The 22,767-nt window shown below is 37.5% G+C and overlaps 1 pseudogene; it reads right to left on the bottom strand.

Annotated features, from left to right (window-relative positions):
* Positions 1–707: 707 nt before the first annotated feature.
* LOC127658838 (3-hydroxyisobutyryl-CoA hydrolase, mitochondrial-like) overlaps positions 708–22,767 on the bottom strand; it is a 39,435-nt pseudogene continuing 17,375 nt past the window's right edge.

The following is a 22,767-nucleotide window of genomic DNA, read 5'->3' as shown; positions in this document are numbered from 1 at the left end:
TTTACACACAGCAGAGAGTGTGCAGGGACCTCAAATGAGAGGCTATATGGAGCCAATTTGTGTGCCTCATCAAATATCCCGGAAAACATCCCTCTTCACCAAGCATAAACCTTGTCATGGTTTTCCCTTTTGCTATCACTTTTTATGAGGTTCATAAAACATCACTAGCATGTGGCTTTTGGAATAAATATAAGACTTGCCTTTATCCAGAGACATGGAATAAGATACACAGGTGGTAGTACTGCACCAATTACCAACTGTTTAGGTATGTTCATCTGTCACTTGCTATGGCTAATACTAATACAATATCTGGCCCATTGTTAGGCTGGTAAATTACATGTCTGCTGTTGTTAATGCATTTAAAAATGTTCATATCAAGTGACTCATCCTCTCAATTTTTTTACATTCAGCCAACATCATGGTAATATTTTTGCTTTTGCTTTAGTTGTTGGGACTATGTAGTTTATGTTCAATGTAATACATTTCAAAGTTTGATTTTTTTTCAACACTTTTGTGACTGTTGTGTTGGTTTGCCACATAATGCCCAAAGATCTGGTTCCTAAAGCAAAACACTCGAGAAACACTTGATTTAAAGTATAGTTTCATTTCAATAATAAAAAAAAATGCCCAAGGACATTTCAGTATGGGAACTTCATTATCGGTATAGGTCTTGCATTCGTATTAACTATCTCTGCTAATTAATGGATTCAGAAATTCACTGTCCCTGAACATACCTCAGTCTGTTTCTGTGCAAAAGCAGAGCCATCATTCTTAAGGTTCTCCACATTGGCAGCATAAAAGAGCCTGAAACAGGAGGACAAAATAAAACGAACAATGCCAATAACACAGTAAACTTGAATTTGAGAAACCTTTAAGGTTTAGTTCACTCAAAAAAATTAACTTTCTTTTAAAAAAATAATATTCTTTCTTTTAGCAACAGGTCACTTCCTTGCATTCCGAACTCTTTGTGTGAATAACAGACCCCTTATCTTGTAACTGATTATGATGAGCTCAAGTTCGGATGTATCTTTTGAATGAGATGTGTGACCGGTTTTGAATGGCGGCGCTGCCTTCACGGAGGCGGGAGATTTTCAGCGATTAAAATCTTCGGTTTCACTCGGTTCCTCACACAATCATATGGTTTGGAATTATTATAGTGCTTTTGTATCATTTTTATTGTGACTGTAATTTTACCTGCATGTTATGTATTTAATATTGTTGTCCCTGCTGCAAGCCTGGCCTCTCTGTATGATGAAAGGTCGAGCTCCTAAATGGGCGGGAATTTGCAATAAATGGAAAAATAATAGCAAAGTAAAAGCACCGACACCGAGCACAGTATGTTCGCGATTTGCAAATACTCAGCCTTTTCACATTTATTTCAGCTCGCATAATCTGATATATTGCCAGGTTTGTTGAAAAACTATTTTGATCTTTGTTAATTGTTTTAATTTAGAAATGTCCCAATTTTAGCAGCGTTTTTTCAAAAAATAAAAATGTAAGTTAAAACATTTGGCTCATCCTAAATGGTCTAAAAGTTAATTATTAAGTATCAACTTTTTCCACTTTAGATATTTCAATTAAAATGTAAAATAGAGTTTTTAGAACTGGTGATGGAAGTGAAGATTTAAAAGTGAATCACACACATAAGACACCTGACACCCCCCACCCCCACACAAACCCCATCTGTGAAATGCATCAAACATTTTATTGCACAATGAGCTAAGACAAATTAGTCTTCAGATTTAAACCTGGGACAGAAAATTAGTGCAGCATCAACTGTTGTTACATAAGGCTTAAATGCAATCCAGAGTCAAACCCCAGCACTCCATAAACACAGGTAAACAATATGCTCATGGATAATTCATTCCAGTAAATGCTCAAACTCCCTGTATGAAAGACACAAAGACAATTCTGTACATGCTGCAGTCAGGGTGAAAACTGAGCTTTGAAGTGTGTCCAATGCTTATCACTCAGATAATTTCAGTCCTTTGGTCAACAAACCCAACTCTGTCCCTGTGAATGGAATTATGGGCGTTTCAGGTTGGTACAAACTGCATGGAAGCCTCAAAGTTTTAAACCTCCAGTGAAACAGACTAATCCAGCAGTATACCTTATCAATTTCAAAGTGTAAAGTCTATTGATGTCAGGCCTGTTCTTTTCCTGCAGGTGAATTAGACTCACAGTGGCCACATCTGTATGTATGCAGACACTGTTTTGCATATTTACTGGCACAGTATAAAAAAACTATGTTGAATACACAGTTATGGTGTACCCTCCACACATGCTTAAAGGAATATTCTGGATTAAACCCTTTGCTTTATAGACATCATCTGTGGTATCATGGCTAGGAGATATAGCAACAAAAAAAACTAATACTAATAATTATATCACAATATTTTCATTTGTATGCATTTGCTTTCATTTATGTGCACCAAAATGGCAATATATAGCAATAAACAGCAATGCACATTTAGTAAAACATTCTAATAAATAGACAACTCATGGACTTCCATAAACATCTCTGAGAGATGATGCATACGAATTGAATCAGAGTTCGGACCGATTCACCTAAATGGACAGTTTGAACTGATTCAAGGAAATGTATTGAACTTGCCTACTGTAGTTTAAATAAAGACATTACAGAGCACTACAGTGCATGCCCACTCTTTCAGCTGTATTGGTTCCAGAAGTATTTTTTGGATTTCATTTTCCATAAATATTTCATAAAGGACTTCATATAAGAGTTCCAAGCTATGAACCAACCAGCTCCGAAATGAATCACAACATCTTAAACTTTGATTTGAAGCAAAAAATTATTTCAAAATTGGACAAAAAGACAAAAGGTCTGGGAGTGGGTCTGGGAGCCACGTGACGCTATGTGAGGGTTGGTTGCTTAGAGCCAAGCTCCACTTAAACTTTTCTCAACAATTATCCTTTTAAGCAATATTGACCGGTGAGAACTTTAATAGTTTTGTTTGTTAAACTGTGCTGGGAGTGCAGGATGTTGAAAAATATAAAATCGTCGGCCTGGGGGGACATTGAGAAGCACTTACGTTCTCACACTTCGGACATTTGCAGGATCAAGATGGCAGAGGTCCAGTCGATAGTAACAGTGAGCTTCATGACGTAGATCGCGATATCTCAAACATTTATGCAGCACTAATGAAAATCTCGACCGACATGGAGGGCCTCAGAAATATGTTGTGCGACCAAATCTATGGAAGTGAAACGTTCCACCCTAATCACAAGAATGTTGAAAAGAAAGTCGAATCTCTGGTGCAGAGTCCTGCACATGGGCGGGTACCCGATGGATGAACCACTAATGCTTGATGTAATGGTTGGAAAAATATTTACATTGTTATTTGCAGTGTGGGTGCAGGTTGGGAATCAACAGGCATGAGCTGAACTAAGGGTCAAATAGCCAAGGCATGTGACACCTGCATCTGTACAGTTGTATGCACTGTGCATACCATGAGCACTCCTACTGACCTGAGAAACATTTACTCTCAGAATATTTTATCAATCATGAAGTGTGGTCAGTATTTCTGCTGGCGAATTGATCATTATTTTGAGTTAATTCTTTCCAGTGAATTGGCCAATCAGACTTGCACAATGGTCTGAATTGATTCATGATTTAGTACAATTTGTTTTCAGTGCTCTCTGAATAATTTGGAGCATTTTCTCAAACAGTAAAACAGTATCGGGATATTTACGAACACATAGAACAAACAGCACTGGAAACAGTGGAAATTTACCTACAATCAACTGAAACAAAAGGCTGTATTTTTGAGAGGTAACTTTGAGAAACTTCTGCTAGTTCTGTGTCATGTGAACAAGGGGCTGTTCAATCCAAACATTATTTTGTGTCCGCTTGCACTGTTTTCCAATTGTATTCCATGTAAAGATTCACTAGATGGATGTCTTTTGACAACTGTGCCACATTTCACTGTGTTTTGAGCATCTCTCATGGGAGCGCTGCCTTTTAAAAAGCCATGTCAAGTTAAAAATAACTAATTCAACTGATAAAAACACATCTCGAGACACCTACGTTCTGCTCTATTTGTGGTGCGTTTGGCTTTTTTTTTTTGTACAAGCACGTTTGTTCTGAACGGTTACTAGAAGAAATGTTTTAGTTAATAGTTGCAAAAATGCTTCTCTCAAAGTCACCAGAATTGTTATTTGGTTGTATTAGGTAGATTTCTGTGTATATCCAAACCCTGCATGCACCCATGGCCAAGGCTATTTAAAAAAAAAAAAAAAAAATGTTAAATAGGTCTAATATTTTTCTGTTAATTGTCACCACAACGTTAGGCTATGTGCCCAATTCCAAATAAGTTGAGACAGAATGAATAATGCTGATAAAAACAAAAAGGAGTGATTTGTAAATGATATTTACCCGTTGCTATATTTAAAGCACTACAACTACACATTATATGATGTTTTTCCCTTTACATTTCATTGTTTTTTTTTAGTTTCAAATCAGATGATTGAAACACGCTCCAAAAATGTTGAAACGGGCAATTTAAGACTAATAACAATTTGATGAGTTAAAAAGACAAGGCGGTTTGAAACAGGAGATGTTAAACAGGTGATGCAATCAATGTCATGGTATATAAGGAGCGTCCATAGCCTTCAAGAGCAACGATTGTTCGAGACTTGTCAATTTGTCAACAGATGTTTCAACAAATAATCCTGCACTTTGAGAACAATGTTCCCCAAAGACAAATTGCAAGGATTTTAAGCATTTCACACTCTACAGTGCACAATATCGTTAAAAGATTCAAGTCAAATCTCATTGTGTAAAGGGCAAGACGAAAACCACTTCTGAATGCACGTGATCTCCGATCCCTAAGACATCTGTCTTAAAACATCATTCATCTCTGGGGTTGGGATTACTTTAGTGAACCTTTGTTAGTCAACACCACTCGCTGCTGCATCCACAGATGCAAGTTAAGACTTACTATGCAAAGCAGAGGCCCTACATTGTCACTGTCCAGAAGCGCTGCCGACTTCTCTGGGCTCAGTCTCATCTTAGATGGAAAGTAGAACAGTGGAACTGCGTTTTTTGGTTTGACGAGTCCACATTTCATATAGTTTAAAAACACTGGTCCAAAGAGGAAAAGGACCATCCAAGCTGTTATCAGTGTCAGGTCCAAAGCTAGTGTCTGTATGGGCCATGGCATGGGCAACTCGCACATCAGTGAGGGCACCATTAATAGAGACAGATATGTTCAAATTCTGGAGCAACATATACTGCCATCCAGGACCCTCTTTTCCAGAGACATCCCTACATTTTCCAGCAGGACAATTTCAAACCACATCCTGCCCAGATTACAAGTGCATGGCCGCATGAGCAGAGAGTGCTGGAGCTAGATTGACCTGCCTGCAGTCCTGACCTGTTTCCAATTGCATGGCACATTATGAAGCACACCATAAGACAAAGAATACCCTGTACCATAGTACAGCTGAAGACCTGTATAATAGATGAATGGGGAAAAGTCCACTTTCTAAACTTAACAGACTTGTCTTCAGTGCACAAAAGTGATGTATCACACTGTTAAACACTCAACTGTCCCAACTTTCTTGGAGCATGTTGGAATCATCTGATTTGAAATTACTATACATTTTCTCAAAAACAATGAAATTCACAAAGTAAAAATCATATAATGTGTAGTTGTAGTGCTTTCTATATAGCAAAGGGTGAATATAATTAACAAAAAAATATTTTTGTTTTATTCGCATTTTTCATACTGTCCCAACTTTTTCAGAATTGGCGTTGTAAATGTTCAGACTCAGAGTGCCTATTGTTCGCTTGAATGCTTGTGTGAAGTGAGCAAATAATTTTTTTTTGTCTACCTGATGTAGTAGATTTATTTTAATGAGGGTGCAGTTCGGATCACGGTCTTCATGTTGAACGGGCCGGGTACAGAATTAAATTATTGCTGCTGTGGGATAATGGGTCGGGTGATGTGTTAAGTACTGCGGGTGCAGGGCGAGTGCAGGTTTACCAAACAGGACCCATGCAGGAGTCGGCCAGAAAAAAGCTACAGGCTAACCTGCCTGCTACCAAGGCTGATGTGGAATAGATGTGGGAAAAACTAGAGGATATGGAAATTCGGAGCAGATGTAATAATATATTGTTTAGTTGGAATCCCTGAGGGAAAAGAAGGTCAAGATATGGTGAAGTTTTTGGAGGGGCTTATTCCGAATTTGAGCAACACAGCTTGAAATTGAGTGCGCACAGAGTTTTCGGTCAGCTTTCCAGGACGGATGACAGATCCTGATCTATCCTGTAAAGATTCTTGCGGTCGGCTGACAGAGACTTTGTTCTACGAGTAGCGAGGAGGACCACAACATGATGGTTTTTTCAGACTTTGCTAGAGCTACACAAGTGAAGTGGGAGAGATTCAAAAAGTGTATAAAATGACTGCACCAACAGAAGGTAAACTTCGCACTGCTTTACCCTGCTAAGCTGAGAATTCATGCCATGGATGGACACACGAATGTTAGAAGACCACGACAAGCTATGGCCTTCAATAAATCATGGTGTAAGTGGGTAATTTTGCCTGCACTCAATCAAAAATACAGACCAGGGCTGGACTGGTAATCGGGAGAAACGAGGGGCCGGTGGGTCGCCGTGACATGGGCCGAATGGGCCGTGATAAGCTAAAATGAGCCGCCGCGTTATGCAAAACGGACCACAAAACGGCGTCACAATATGCATAAAAGGACAGCGACCTCTACAGTTGCTATGTAAAATCCTGGGCCGATTTCTCTTCCCAGTCCAGCTCTGATACAGACTACACATCATGGATTTTACTGAGGCAGCCTGAGAGGGTTTGTTGTTCTGTTGTCTGCCTCCTGGCTCCTGCCTGACTTTCCTTATTCCCCCCCCTCCTTTTTTTTGAATTACTGTTGAGCTCTTTTGACTTTGTGGGTTCGATGTTATTGTTTACTGGGGCCTATTTTATTTTTTATGTTATTGATCACATTTATGTACAGTTATATGACACGGCTTATATTAAGAAAAAATAATAAATATATATATATATATATATATATATATATATATATATATATATATATATATATATATACAGTAGTACATTGTTTATCCTTTTGATCTTTCATTCAAAAATTTACAAAAATCTAACCTTTAATTGAAGTAAAACAATTTAAACGGGGTAAATATCACATTATTAAATAAATAATGACAGCTTCATTGAATTCTACCTGCTCAACACCAGCCTCATGTACAACAATAAAGAGGAGACTCAGGGGTGCAGGCATTATGGGAAGAATTGCCACCTTTGAAACAGAAATAGAAAAGGTTAGAGTGGGCAAAGAAACACAGACATTGGACAACAGATTATTGGAAAAGAGTGTTATGGATCTTAACCCTATTGAGCTTTTGTGGGATCAGCTAGACTGCTATGTGCGTGAGAAGTGCCCGACAAGACAGCCACTTCTATGGAACATGCTACAGGAAGAGAGGGGTGAAATGTCACTTGAGTATCTGGACAATCTGACAGCTAGAATGCCAAGAATCTGCAACGCTGTCATTTCTGCACATTGAAGATGTTTTGATGAGAACTCTTTGAAGTATTTTTCACGTTATTAATGTCCTGACTATACATTTTGATCAGATGAATGCCACTTTTGGGACTGTCAGCATTGGAGGGTATACCATCACCAACCTCTGTTTCGCCGATGACATTGACGACTTTGTAGGAAGCGAAGATGAGCTGGCAAATCTAGTGAACCTCCTGGATAAAACATCAACCAGATATAGCATGGAGATGAGTGAGGAGAAAACCAAGATCATGACAATCTCCACCCAACCTATCATTAAAAACATTGTAGTGAATGGACAAAAGATGAAAGAGGGGTCCAGGCCTGAATCCTTGCCAGGGCAGCACTAACAACAGCTGCACTTGCCAGACTCAAGCCCATCTGGAGAGACAGTAAAATCAGTCTCAAATCCAAACTCAAGCTGCTGCATGCACTGGTCCTGTCCATCTTCCTTTATGCTTGCGAAACATGGACGCTGACAGCAGAACTAGAAAGAAAAATCAAGACCATGGGGATGAGATGTTATTGTAGAATCTTGGGCATCTCATATATGGACCACATCACCAACAAACAGGTCCAAAGAAGAATTAAGGCACAAGGCCATTATGAAGACATGCTGGCCATCGTAAAAAGAAGAAAGATGCATGGATAGTAATGGATGGATAACGAAGTGGACTAGCAAGATCTTTGCTTGATGCTTGCCTATGACCGACAGAAATGGAGGAAGACGTTGTTTGACTCAACCATTCAGTGACCCTATGACCCAGGAGGGTTAAGGGACAAATGATGAAAAAATTATGATATGTAAAAAAAGTCTCCCTTTTGAAAATAAATTAAATAAATAGAATAAATAAAAAAGCTTTTAATAAAAATGATTATAATTATAAACATGATACAAAAATAGCATGTAACAATAACATGTTATAAAACTAAAGCATGTTAGTTTACATGTTAGCATAGCATATTAAATTAACAATAATACTACTAAATGAAAAATAACAACAGCTGTGTGAGCTTTAAAGTAACGTCCTATGATTATTAACAATTAACATATACTGTAGGTGCGTGACAGCGCAGCCAGACTGCTCCTGTCTGAACCTTTAACTCAGTGGTTCTCAACTGGTTTTGCTTCAGGACAGATTTTACATTGGAAATCAAGTGGCGACACACCATAGTAAAAATGTAACCTGTATTTAATGTATCCTGGGTCGCATGTTAAATAGTTTTGTTCATGGTTTTCAAGTACAAGGTCATGCATCAAGTGACATTATTTTTGTTGTTGACATCAACAACAAAATCAACAGGAAGTTTTCTCTCCCTCTTTTAAAAATTTGTAAAGGTGATGATATATAATAATAAAAAATAGAGCATAACACAGTGTTGCTCTTTTCCTCCTCAGTGCTGTTTGGCATGTCATGGCTTCCTGTTTGAGAGGTTTGACTTGACTTTCTCCGTAATGCTTTAAACTAGAAAAGTCTCACTAGAATTGAAATTGGTCACATCAGTTCTGAGGTCTGCGCGCCAGAGTGAAGAGCAGATCAAGATCACGAGCTGAGTGTGTGTGTCGCAAGTTGACGAGTCTGACAGTCGAGGAGGAAAGGAGATGCGCAGGTGAGATTCTATATAGGATAGTGGTCTATATAATTTAGCCTTGCATGTCAATAAGTCACACTTATTTTCTCTCTAAATGGAATGTTAATGGGTTGAGGCACCCTATAAAAAGAAGGAAGGTGGTATCTTTTCTTAAGCGTAATATTTTTTATTTAGTGTTTTATTTAGAAATGCACCTTTCTTCACAGGAAGCTGGCAGGGCATGGGGTGGGCATGTGTTGTAGTGCTGGTTCGAGTAAGAGCAGGGGAGTCATCGCATTGATAAGTAAGCATTTACTCTTTAAATGTCTCAAACAGATCAAAGATAATTTAGGAAGAGTCTTTATTGTTTTGGCTGAAATACAGGGGAAAAATCTTATTTTGGCTAATATTTATGCACCCAACACTGATGATCAGATATTTTAATAGATCTTGAGGGAAATCCACAAGCAGATTGGATTCTTCATGATGTGGTTTTGAGTGGAGACTTCAATCTTTTAACAGATCCAGTCCTTGAGCATAGTGATGCTGCCGCATATAGAGAAAATAAAATCATATAGATGGTGCTTTAATACATCCATTCTACAGGACCCAGCATGTCAACAAATTTTAAAGACAGAAGTCAATGTTTATGTAGAAACCAATTGGTCCTCAGTGTCCTCTGTGGGCATGGCATGGGAGGTGCTTTAGGCAGTTCTCAGGGGCAGATCATACAATATGCCTGATTCATTAAAAAGATCAAATCATAGGAATTCATAGAAATGGAAAAGAGTATTAAAAGTATTAAAAAAAGCTGAAGCACCAATAGTCATCCAATAGCCTCCAATACCTAGACTCAGCTAAAGTATAGATATAATACTATTTTGTCGCAGAAGGTAGAGTTTTGGTTATTCAGGGCAAGACAGACATACTTTGAGTCAGGGGACAAAGCAGGGAAACACTTACCAGATACATAAAACAGAGAGAGTTTTTTACAAGACTTATGGAGGCAATATATTTACTTCTGCCACAGATATTAATAAAGCCTTTTAAGAATTCTATTTCGATCTTTATAGTTCCACGTCTATGTCTACCGATAAGGATATTAGCAATATCGCAAGCCCTGATCAGTCTCAAATGAATGTAAAAGTTATTGTCCAATTTCCCTGATCCAGTTAGATGTAAAAATATTGTCTAAAATTATGGCTAATCGATTAAGCAGGGTAATTACATCTATTATACTGTGGAGCAGGATGTGATTGTGTGTCTGTCACTGGGGAGAGAGGACATGTAAGGGCCATCACCTAATGTTGTTAACATTGAACACCAGTGTCTTGTTTCAGTGACGACGGAGACAGGCTTTAAAAGGCCGCTGGAACGACAGACCAGCAGAGAGAGCCCAGAGATGCTATGTGTGTTCCATAGATATACTTTTAGTGATGCTGAAAAGCCAATACATTGTTGTGAAGCTGAAAAGCCAATACTTTGTTGTGAAGCTGAAGACAACTGCATTAAAAGTTGACACGTGGACTGTGAAACCGGCTCCCGTGTCCTTTCTATTCAAACCCCTCTACATATACATATTGTTAGTGGGGTTTATTCCTGGTTGTAGTTCTTCTGATAATATTAGATGTTTTATAAATATTATGTGGTCAGTAGTGAATGACCAGACCCTGATTGCATCATCTCACTTGATGCAGAGAAGGCATTTGATAAGGTGGAATGGGACTTTTTAAGATTTTGGAAATGTACAGGACGGGGAACGCTTTTATTGTGTGAATTGAGTTACTTCATAAACAGCAAATTTGATAGATTTAGTAAGAGTTAATTTCGACCCATTTATGAAAAGTTTCTCGATTAATGTGGATAGGAGGGCTATGGCAGAGAAGGTCAATGTTTTAAAAATGAAGTGTATCCACAAATAAAATTATTTACTGCAGTCTCTCCTGCTAGATGTTCCTCTTTAAACAATTTGATCGAATATATAAGTATTTTATTTGGAATGGTAAACGACCTTGTTTGCATTTCAGTAAGTTACATAGACCAGTTAACAAAGGAGGTTTAGGCCTCCCCAAAACTTTAGTTTTATTACTATGCTTTTAGTCTTAGACACCTGGCCCATTGGTCTTTTCCACCTGAGAGAGCCCCTTCCTGGTACAACATTGAACAAGTGGTCCTTGCCCCAATCTCACCTTTGCAAATTCTTCCTATAAAACTGCCTTGAGAAGTAAAAATGCTTCCCACTATTTCACACTTTCATTCAGTATGGACAAAGGTTTCCCGTAAGTTCAATTTTGATACTTACCTAAATTTTTCCTCAAGCATATGGCTGAACATCAAAGTATGTATTAACAAGTCCCCCTTTTGCTGGAAAGAATGGATTGAGAGGGGCGTTTCTACACTTGGTGACATTTCTGAAAACGGAGCTTTGAGATCATTTGAAAATATAACACAGCAATTTGGGATTTCTAGGTCTCAATTTCTCAGATATTTACAATGCACCAACTACTTTGTACTATTTTTGGTAGTAGTACACAGCCCTCTAAAGCTGCAGACAGTATGATGCTCACAGCCTTTGGAAAGGGGCATGAAGCATCAGTGTATTGTTCCTCGTTGATTCAGAGTCTTGGTGACGAGGCCTTCACAGCTCTTAAGAGAATATGGGGATGAGTTTGAACTTGGTATTGGAGGATGGGGAGTGGGAAAGAATATGTTTTTTTTTTTTTTAACTATATCTAGGGATGCAAGGGTATACATTATTTAGTTCAAAATTTTGCATCGTTTTTACTGGACTCCATCAAGATTGTTTAGGCTTGGTTTAAAAGACTAAACTGCTGGCGATGTCAGCTGGAGGATGGAGACATATTCCATGCTCTGTGGTTCTGCGCTAAGGTTCAAGAATTCTGGGTAAGAGTCCAGATTTGTATCTGTGTGGCTCCAGATACAAAAATTTCATTCTGCCCCAGACTATGTATATTGGATGAAGGGGCAGTTATTAAATTAGGAGATAAGTATACAAAAAGCTGGGTCAAAACTAGTGTAATGATTAGCAGACAGATAATTCTTAGAGGATGGAAGTCAGTTGGTGCTCCCTTATTTCAGGAATGGTTCACCGAATTGTTCAGGGTGGCAGCATTTGAAAAGATGTCATATAGACAGTTATGTATTTGGTAAGATTGGATGCATTTGGTAAGAAACGGGACAAGTATTTGTCTTTTCTGGAAGGTTCTCAGTGAGGACCATGTGGAGAAAGTACAGATCAAAGGGTACAGATGACCCAGGGCCCAAGGCCCAGGGGGGCCCATGGAATAGTTGACCCTTAATGGGATCAAGTACAACAATTTACTAACTGACTTATATCACGGAAAATAGAATTCATATGTATTTACATGATAAATACATGAATTTTTATCATTAAAACACATTTCAACATGTCATCTGATTCTGATACCCCATCCCCCCGCTGTTATTGTGAAAATGGTTCGGTCGAAACACCTGGCCAATCAGATTGCGGAACACACACACACACACACACACACACACACACACACACACACACACACACACACACACGTTGTGTTTCCATGTTTTATGGGGACTTTCCATAGACATAATGGTTTGTATACTGTACAAACTTTATATTCTATCCCCTAAACCTAACCCTACCCCTAAACCTAACCCTCACAGAAAACTTTCTGCATTTTTACATTTTCAAAAAACATAATTTAGTATGATTTATAAGCTGTTTTCCTCATGGGGACCGACAAAATGTCCCCACAATGTCAAACATTTTGGGTTTTACTATCCTTATGGGGACATTTGGTCCCCACAAAGTGATAAATACACGCTCACACACACACACACACACACACACACACACACACTCTCTCTCTCTCTCTAGGGGTGACCAGATCCCAACAAACCAAATGTGGTACAAAGAGTAGCTATGTTAATGTGGGAGACGTTACCAATGCAGAGAAGACTAAATGTTTTATATGACGTCTATCTAGGGATGGGCGGATTGATACTAAAGTATCAAGACTTATGTGGTATCAAGAGTATCGATCCTCACACAAAAATATAGATTCTGAAGTTTTTTTTTTTTTACTATTTTTTCTTCCGCTCATCTTGACGCACAGAAATGCTAAAATACACCAGCAGACAGCTCAACCTATTAGTAATAGCGCTCGTTCAGAGATGGAGAAGTGTTTTCCTGAGGTAATGACAGAGAAACAGCATCTGGAGTTATTCACACTAAGTAATGCCAAACCTAGACATGACACGTATTATAATGGGCTTGTGTGACCATTTATACAGGCTTATTTAAATTCAGGTGTTAAAACATTGATAATGATCTGTAATCCTGGTTAATAAATGATACCCTTATGTAAACTACCAATGGATTTACTGTAGTAATATTGTATTAACCATGACTAGTAACCACGACTATAGTAACCATGTTTATTTTTTAGTTTTTTTTTGTTAGTTTTTTGGCAGTAACCAAGGTTTTGATACAATTAACCATGGTTTTGCTACAGCATTACTGTAGTATCCATATTGTAACTTGGTTTTAGTAATAGTAGCCATGTAATAATATCTGTGGTTAATTTTGTTGTTTTATATGTTGTTTATACTTACAAATTTTTAAAAGGTAAACAAAGCAGCCTGATAATGTTCTGCTTAGACCTGTAAATATATAAAAATGTAATAATTTAAGTTACAAATTTTATCCAAAGAATTTGTAAAGATGCAATTTATTAGAGGTATCGGTATTGGCGATACTGGCCTAAAAGTACTTGGTATCAGATCGAAAAGAAAATAAGTGGTATTGCCCATCCCTACATCTATCTAAATTAAAAAATAAACATTGCAATTTTCCCTGGTGCTATCTAGGCAGCAAAGACAGTGACAGGTCCACCTGGACTTGACCCACGTGTGTGCAGTTTGATTGACATCAAACACAGCCCCTTGATGACAGCCTTCCCTGCTTTCTTCACAGCCATTGGATACAATTATTTTATTGACATTTTAGATTTGATTCAGTAAGAAATTGAGTTTATATAGTGTTGCTACTCTAGAAACAACATTCTTTTAAAAATATATATATATTTATCAATTATTTAATAATTGATAAAAAGCAATCTGATAAGGAGTATCGATCAGAGTAATAGTATTGATAAAATCCTAATGATACCCATCCATACTTATAAGGCAATTATATTGCAACCTGCTGGAAGTACTAAAGCTTGCAATTAGCTCATTTTTAGTCCTGAAGTCAGCAAGAAAATAATCAGACTCTTCCTATGATATCACTTTTTATCAGAGGGAGAGACGAGCATCCCCACCATGCAGAGCAGGTCCACTGAGGGAGAGACTTGCATCCCTAAACAGTGAGTGAGTGAGTAACACAAGGATGGGTGTTTGGTGGTGGATGGTGCTGGAGTGGGTGTGGATGAGGGCAGTGCCACGCAGTAAGTAGGGGTTGCTGTTTTTTTGTTGTTGTTTTTTTTTAAATAAATAAAACAAAAATCATTAAGAGTAAGAAAATGCTCTTTATTAGAATATTCGTTTTTCATATTCAGGTTGGCAATGAACAAGTACAAGCAGCATACAAGCAGTCAAAGTCTGTCTGATTTAGAGAGCATTTAGGTTTACCTGTCGATGGCCTCAAGTGTGCTGCAGCAGGACAAATGGTTTCTCAAGGTCTAGGCTGCCCTAAGGAGACAGAACAACAGTCTGTGTTTATTTTCCAGCTCAAGCACATATACAGGGATGTACTTCAGCATAGACAGTCTGTGTGTGAGTATGTGTGTTGCCATTTTTGTCCTGTCAGACACTTTTTTATCACTTCAGTCTCTGAAGATGTGAGAAGCTAGTCAGAATAATTTCCTCCTTCTTAATGCTTCAGGCTGTTACTTGAATCTCACTGACATTTCATTTTATGCTTATTCTGATACACAGTGAATATCGCTCTGATAACACATCTTTGTTAATATTAAAGAATCCATGACACAGAATCACAATTCACCCTTAGCACATTCTGAATCCAGAATAAGGCTCTGTTCAAAAACCTTGTGAGCTGCTTTACTGTCTAGTGCCCATATAGGCAGCTGCATTCTAACAGTAATGGATTTTCATAAGTGACTGATTTAGAATGCTTGACACAGAAAGCAACTAGGGTATGTGCATCATACAAAAATAGTGCTTCTCAAGCAAAGCACACAGGAGACTCTACATACAATTGATTAGAATAGAGTTTGGTGCTAGCATGTTGCAACACTAATGATCCAATTCTCTAATAAACATACACAGCACATGCAAGTATTGATTAAAAAATGGTTTAATTCGATTAGATTTATACTTAGATTAATACTTTGACACTGAATGAACATTAAGAATAAAATTTGCCATACTTTGTCATACTTCGCTAAGAAAGTAAGGCCGAGAAGAAATTTGAAAGAATGTTGACACTGCTCTTTTTACATACAATGAAAGTGAATGGTGACTGAAGCTCTCAACGTTCTTGCCAACTCCTTCTGTGTTCCATGGAAGAACGATAGTCAGGTTTGGAACAACATATGAGTGTGTACTGAATTAAAATTTTTGGGTGAATTATCACTTTAAAATGCTGCTTCACTATATTTTGGAACAGAGCTTAAGTTGTCTTTGTTCCTCTAGTACAGGTTCAAGTCTGGGAACATCCTATCTTATCTTGTTGTGTTATCAAACAATCCACAGGCTTTAAATTTTTGATCCTTGATAAAAGTGTGCTATTTTATGGTTCAGCGCTGCAGATATAACTCTCTCTGAAGTGTGTGTGTGAGTGTGTGTGTATGTTGAAGGAAGGGTCTGTGAATGTCTCTGGAAAGCTCTGTGGCGTATAGAGTGTGAGCAACAACAATCCTCACTTAGACACTCCTGTTTGGCACCCAACTTTACAGCATTAACCACAGATGTTCATAAATCTGTACCACCAACACATGTAGCACACAACATAATGAGTGCAGTAAAACTAAGTACAGGACCTTTTGATCTTTTGGGCAGCGACATTACGGTAGACTCTGTAATACAAAGGGTATAACTGTGATTGCCACCATTTCTATGAATTATATATATCCTATTTACAATGAAAATGTTATCATTTAGCTGTAAATCTAAAATACAGTGTGGGTAGTGCAAAGATGCACAGAGAGTCCATTAATGTTCTATGACGTAGCTATGATGACAGCTTACATAAGCCCACCGCTGTGTAGTGTAACCGCAAGGTTGTAAAAGTGCAAGATCTTGCACAGACTCTGTTTGAGAGTCTCGTCCTTGTCACGGTCCTGTTCCTGATAAGAATCCAGTAGCTGGGCCACACCACTGATAGAAGGAGACTTCAAGTGAACAAGATCCTTCTCAAGAGATGCAATCTAACAGTACACAAAAATGTTTCACAGCCAACATTTTACAGACAGAAATGATTTAGTGGCTGCTGATGTTGTCTGGTAAAACAGAAGTGCATGTGTGTCCCAGCGTGCTGTTTATAACAGGAATTTTAACAAGAGTTTCCTGAACGTAACTGTAGGAGCACACTGAAACAGAGAGAACGTGAATCAACAACAGTTCTGTTCCAAAAACCTAGTGAGCTGCCTACTTAGACATTTTTAGGCATTATAGGCGTGCTTCTGAAAGTAAGGCTGTTTCAAAAGGTACAGTTCATATGTACTATTTTTTTAGCCCAATTCTAAGGAAACATTGCATTTAACCTCTGTGGAAAAGGCAGTCCCATAATGCATTGCAACATTATCAACCAAGATGGTGGGGGAGTTGATTTAAATATACGTTATACACTTATATTTCAATTAAATACTGCAAAAGGAATGTTCTGGGTTCAGTACAAGTTAAGCTCAATCAACAGCATTTTCTTAAAAAAAAAAAAACAGCAAATATCGAGGTTACAGTGGGGCACCTACAATGGAAGTGAACGTGGCCAATTTTTGGAGGCTTTAAACACAGACATAAAATAGATATAAAAGCACTTGCATTAATTCTTCTGCTAAAAATTGTGCATTATTTGAGCTGTAAAGTCTATTAAATTGTCATTTTTACAGGTTTTTAAGGTTTGTTGACATCACGTCGTCATAGTAACGAGTATTAAACTGGCTATAACTTTACACAGAAAAAGTTTGTTAGTGATTTTATCACACTAAAATCATGTTTGCATGCATATTTTGTCTTGTGACTATACTATAAATTTTAACTGCCCCAATTCACTTCCATTGTAAGTGCATCACTGTAACTGAGATTTATTTTTATTTTTTTTTAAGAAAATGAGGAACGAGTAGAAATACATTTTTGTAGAATATTCCTTTAATACTTATACATGTCTAATTCAATTGTATACAATAAAGTATCAATTTAAATATACTTAAATACCTATAATTCAATTAAATCTAACAAACTATCAATACAAATATATAAATTATTTAATAAGAAATGTATCTACCCAATATCTGTGTGTCTTTTGCATTTCTATGGTCATAAGAGTATCATATTGTTGGCTTAGCAAGACAGGGAATGACTGTTAATTGAGTCTCCCCTGTGCTAGGCATCCAAAGTTGCTGCCTATGTGGTGTGTTCCAAATGGGTCACATATGAGGTTCTATTTCAGTTCGGTTACTGCCTTTGAAGACAGCTGCCTTCTAAGGCAGCATCCTTCTAAGGCAGCATCCTATCTAAATTGAACCTCACCAGTAGGCAGAAGACTTCAAGGCAGCTCACACAGGTTTTGTAATATAGCTAACCAGTAACTATATAAGCCATGCCATTAGTCGGCCAGTATTTGACCATTTTTATAGCATCATATGGCTGATTAACAGAATTGTTTTCTCACCCCTTGTGTCAGTGCCACCAACAGCATTTCTGTTTCAAATGCCCTGCAAATATTGTGTGACTGTATTAGGTTCTGTTTGCACTACTTATCTCCACTTCACTGTTTTGTATTATCTACAGTGTATTCCACTAGGATTTAAAATGAGGCATGATCTTTCATTTTCCAATTAGGGTAGCCACACCTTTTGAAACAATTAATTTCCATGAGTTTTCCAGTCACTTGTGAGTACAGTATAAGGATTTGAAAAACAAATCCCTGTATTGAGATTGTTTTGAGAGCAATTTCTAGTCAAAGAAATATCTAGATCTTCATTACACAAATGCCATGATTTTTCCATGACTTCTTAAGATTTTAATCACATTTTCAATGTACTGTCCCCATTAACCGACTGAATGATAACAGCCTGACTTGCTTGAACACTGCTTGTAAAGCAAAATGTAACAGCTCACAACTAGACATGCAGTACAAAATAACGCCCTCTCCTTAGAGCCCTTTGTGGTTATTTTTATCACAAGTCACTTCTGTGTGTAGTGTGTATACCAGTTCATACTGGTTGGCTGTCCTTGGCCAGAGGATACACACTTGCGTGTGTGTCGGTTTGTAGGCTTGCATGCTGCTCTCTCCAGCAGTACCAGGTCCTGGTCCTCATTTTCACCTCTGGCACATAAACTGGGTGTAGTGTCAGGGCTCGGTCGCCTCCTGCTGCCAGAAGCTTGCAGGCAAGCCTGAAATATGCCAACTTAGTCCTCTAACCTCAGTAACATCTCTCATTTCACCATCAGAAGCAAGAACTACAGTCCAAAAGTCAAGGAAGGCTACACATGCATAGTACCCTTGCAGTCATCATTACCTTGATTTTGAGTTTAATCACCAAGAACTGTAAATCGTGGCTTCTTACACATCAATTTACTGGTTTGACTTTGTTATTGGCTGATAATCTCAAAATGGCCAAATCACTAGTTCATATCCATTACCTTCTTGGAATGCACAAAATGAGTAGCCACTGTGACTCTCTGCACATCTCTTCCTTTGAGACGGAATACAGCCAGAGCGAGAAAAGACCCAGCTTGTCTTGGAGCCTCGGCAAGGAGTGGCCACTCCCAACATCAGGAAACAAACCTGTAGTAACACAAAATGCAAAAGAATGTGAGGCTATTAGATCATGATTTGACATTTACCTATTAGGCCTATTACCACTATATACTGCAACAGTAAGGTATCGGAACAAAAATCCCATTCATTTTCTTAATAGAGATATTGATCTTTAGTGATAACATATAAATCTTTCAAGACAGACCTACCATGAGCTCTGATGTTGTAAAGCATGTGTATATGCTTCTGTTCAAGCCACAAGTCAGAGCAATCTTCAACATCTTTAAAAATTGTTTCAATAACAAGTTTCCTGTGAAGTACTACAATCTTGAAGTGAGACCCACAATCAGAAAAGTTGCTGTTGCCACACAAATAAGAATTGCAGCAATCAATCTCAGTAACTATTTTTTCATCCATCCATCCATCCATCGTCAACCGCTTATCCTGTGTACAGGGTCGCGGGGGGCTGGAGCCTATCCCAGCTAACATCGGGCGAAAGGCGGGGGACACCCTGGACAGGTCGCCAGTCCATCGCAGGGCACTATTTTTTCAATTGACCTGAATTTATAATTTTTTGCAAAACTTTTTTTATACTTGCAGTATAGACAATAACTTTACATGAATAGGTTTTATACTGTATTGTTGTTGCAGATTCAATTGCATACATCTCCTTATCAATCTTCCCTTGACCCTTCAAGACAAATCTATCCCTAAAATTTGTATTTTTATTTTTATCCAAAGGGATCCAAACGTTTAAATGGATAGTTCACCCAAAAATGAAATGCTCTCATCTTTTACTCACCCTCATGCCATCCCAGATGTGTATAGTTCTTTCTTCTGCAGAACAAAAACAGAGATTTTTTAGAAGAATATCTCAGCTCTGTAGGTCCGTACAATGCAAGTGAATAGTGACCAAATCTTATGAAGCTCATAAAGGGAGCATAAAATAATTTGTACAACTCCAGTGGTTAAATCCATGTCTTCTGAAGCAATATGATAGGTGTGGGTGAGAAACAGATCAATATTTAAGTAATTATTTACTATAAAGCTCCACTTTCAGTTCCTCAGTTTAGTTATTGGGCAATTCACATTCTTCATGCATAACACCAACTACTGGTCAGGGCTGGTCAAAGGTGGATATTTACAGTAAAAAAAAGGACACCAATCATCTTGCTTCTGAAGACACAGATTTAACCACTTGAGTTTCATTGGTTACTTTTATGCTGCCTTTATGTGCTTTTTGGAGCTTCAAAAGTTTGGCTAGCATTCACTTGTATTGTATGGACCAACTGATCTGAAATATTCTTCTAAAAATCTTAATTTGTGTTCTGCAGAAGAAAGAAAGTCGATCACATCTGTGACAGCATGAGGGTGAGTAAATGATGAACTATTCCTTTAAGAGGCTGGGGAGAAGATCAATGAGTGAGTGATTTTTGTGTAAAATATTAAAAAGTGGGAACCCTCAATAACTGAGGACATGTGACTTTGTATATAAAATATGCATTAACTCACAATCTTTATCTGAAAAAGTAAAAGGGCAGTATTACATTTATATATATATATATATATATATATATATATATATATATATATATATATATATATATATATATATATATATATATTTAAAATTACATTTAAAAAGTGTGAAATACATTTTCGAGGTACCTTTACATTCTTTCCCTTTTTAGGGTTAATATTGTGGTGATTCTTGGTTTGGTTCAAAGTTTAAAACTCTTTACTGATACATTTTTAAAATGCCTAGAGAAAATGAATGAGAAAATACATAAGGTTTGAGTCAAGGCTTAGAAATATATTTTTATAAATGCCTATGGAACAAATGGATTGGGGAAAAAAATACTTGCAAAACAAAGGCCATTGAAAAAGTGGGCAGTCACTCTATATTCTGTTGATTTCTTTAGGGACTTCAAACCATAACAGTCAGTTTTAAAAGGACTGTTTATAACATTTATTCACTGGATAAGCCACAAAGTGATGTCCTACATCTGCTATGAGATTATGCTTTCAAGGAGCAGTTTTGTCCTTCAATTTGAGCTCATTACACAGGCAAAGGAGATTATTTTAAATTAAAAAGACAGAAAATCAGATGCTATATATGGGAATAAATCAACTAACTGAAATGGTTTCACAAGGAACATCTCAACCCAGCGTTCTCTTCAGCAGGGATGGATTACCGACCGGGCCAATGGCCCTTGACTACCAGGGGGCCCTTATCTAGTTTGTCGATCCCCCTCGCTTGAAAACCCTTTTGGGCATGAACAACGAACCAACACCCCCAGGATTAGGTCACCTGACTTGATTCCAGGAAGCAAATGTAATATCATAAATGCAGATTACACTTGCTATTCACCCATTCCTTTGGTCCCATGGACGGCACAGTTTTGATACACAAATAGCCCCATAATCCTTCAGCCGGTGTGGGTGAAGGAGAGGGGTTAATGTTGTGGGGGTGGGGGTACGATTTTCGTTAAAAACACAGATGGTTGGCACATTGTCAAAGAAGGTGTCAGTCAACTGGTGTGGTGGGTAGATGCCACAGCTCAATAGGAACAAAACCATGCTGTTGGTGGTGCTTTCTTTCTAGAAATCTGCTTAGCCTGGAATTTAAAGCTTATCATGACACACAATTTGAAAAATAAATCTCAAAACTCTAAATCTGTTCTTTAAACCCCTTTGGAAACCGCAAAAAAGTCCAACACATGACTAGGCATTGCTCCTATTTAATTTCTATTTGAATACATTGCAATTTAAAGGTAATTTTTCTCTGTTAATTCTTAATTCACTGGCACTTTCGAAACATCTTTTTTTTTAAAGACATTGGCACAATCAATGGTGGGAGATTGGGGTGGGGCTACCTGTTTACCTAACCCATGGCAGGCAGACAGAATGTTCGGCAAATTATGGCAAACATATTAAAGATCAAGATTATCCAAATCACCACTGTTCGAACACATTTACTCAAACTGGAACATTTAAAAGATGGCTTTCATTGGAATCTGAATGTCTACCATTCATCAAATTCAGAAGTGCTTGTTTCTCAAATATTTTGACTAATTTGATTAATTTAAATTAATAATACTATGAGTGAATAATAAAATTGCAGTCTTCTCAGCTCTATTTTATCAGGCTTAAATCCATTCTGCAGATAGTCCCCTAAAAATAAGTGCAGAAAATGTGAATATAGTCATCATGCAGGACAATTGTGGATTACCCAGATTCAGTTCCTGTGCATGTTGGGTGGGACCACAGCGAAAAATGGCAGCAAGGCTAATCATCCCATTTCCCTTAAGGGTTTTTGGGCAGTGTTGGGGAAGCTACTTTGAAACTGTAGTTTGACAAGCTAAAAGCTATTCATACTTTTAAGTAGATAAGCTGCAGTCAAGCTACTCTTTTGAAAAAGAAGTTAGCTACACTACAAGCTACTATCAAAAAGTAGCTAGCTACATTGAAGCTACTTAATGAGGCAATATTTTTTTTTATGTTACTATCAAACCAATAATATTAATAACAAAATGTACACTAATGACATTTATTAATTAATGTATTAATTAAATATATTTAATGTATTTAATCAAATGTATTTAATACATTTAATGACAAGTAACATGAATACAGTTAATAATGGCCATAAAATAAAA

The sequence above is a fragment of the Xyrauchen texanus genome, chromosome 18 (assembly GCF_025860055.1).
Source record: "Xyrauchen texanus isolate HMW12.3.18 chromosome 18, RBS_HiC_50CHRs, whole genome shotgun sequence".
NCBI classification, from domain to species: Eukaryota; Metazoa; Chordata; class Actinopteri; order Cypriniformes; family Catostomidae; genus Xyrauchen; species Xyrauchen texanus.
The sequence above is the reverse complement of the archived record's forward strand: the minus strand, read 5'-3'. Positions and strand labels throughout refer to the sequence as shown.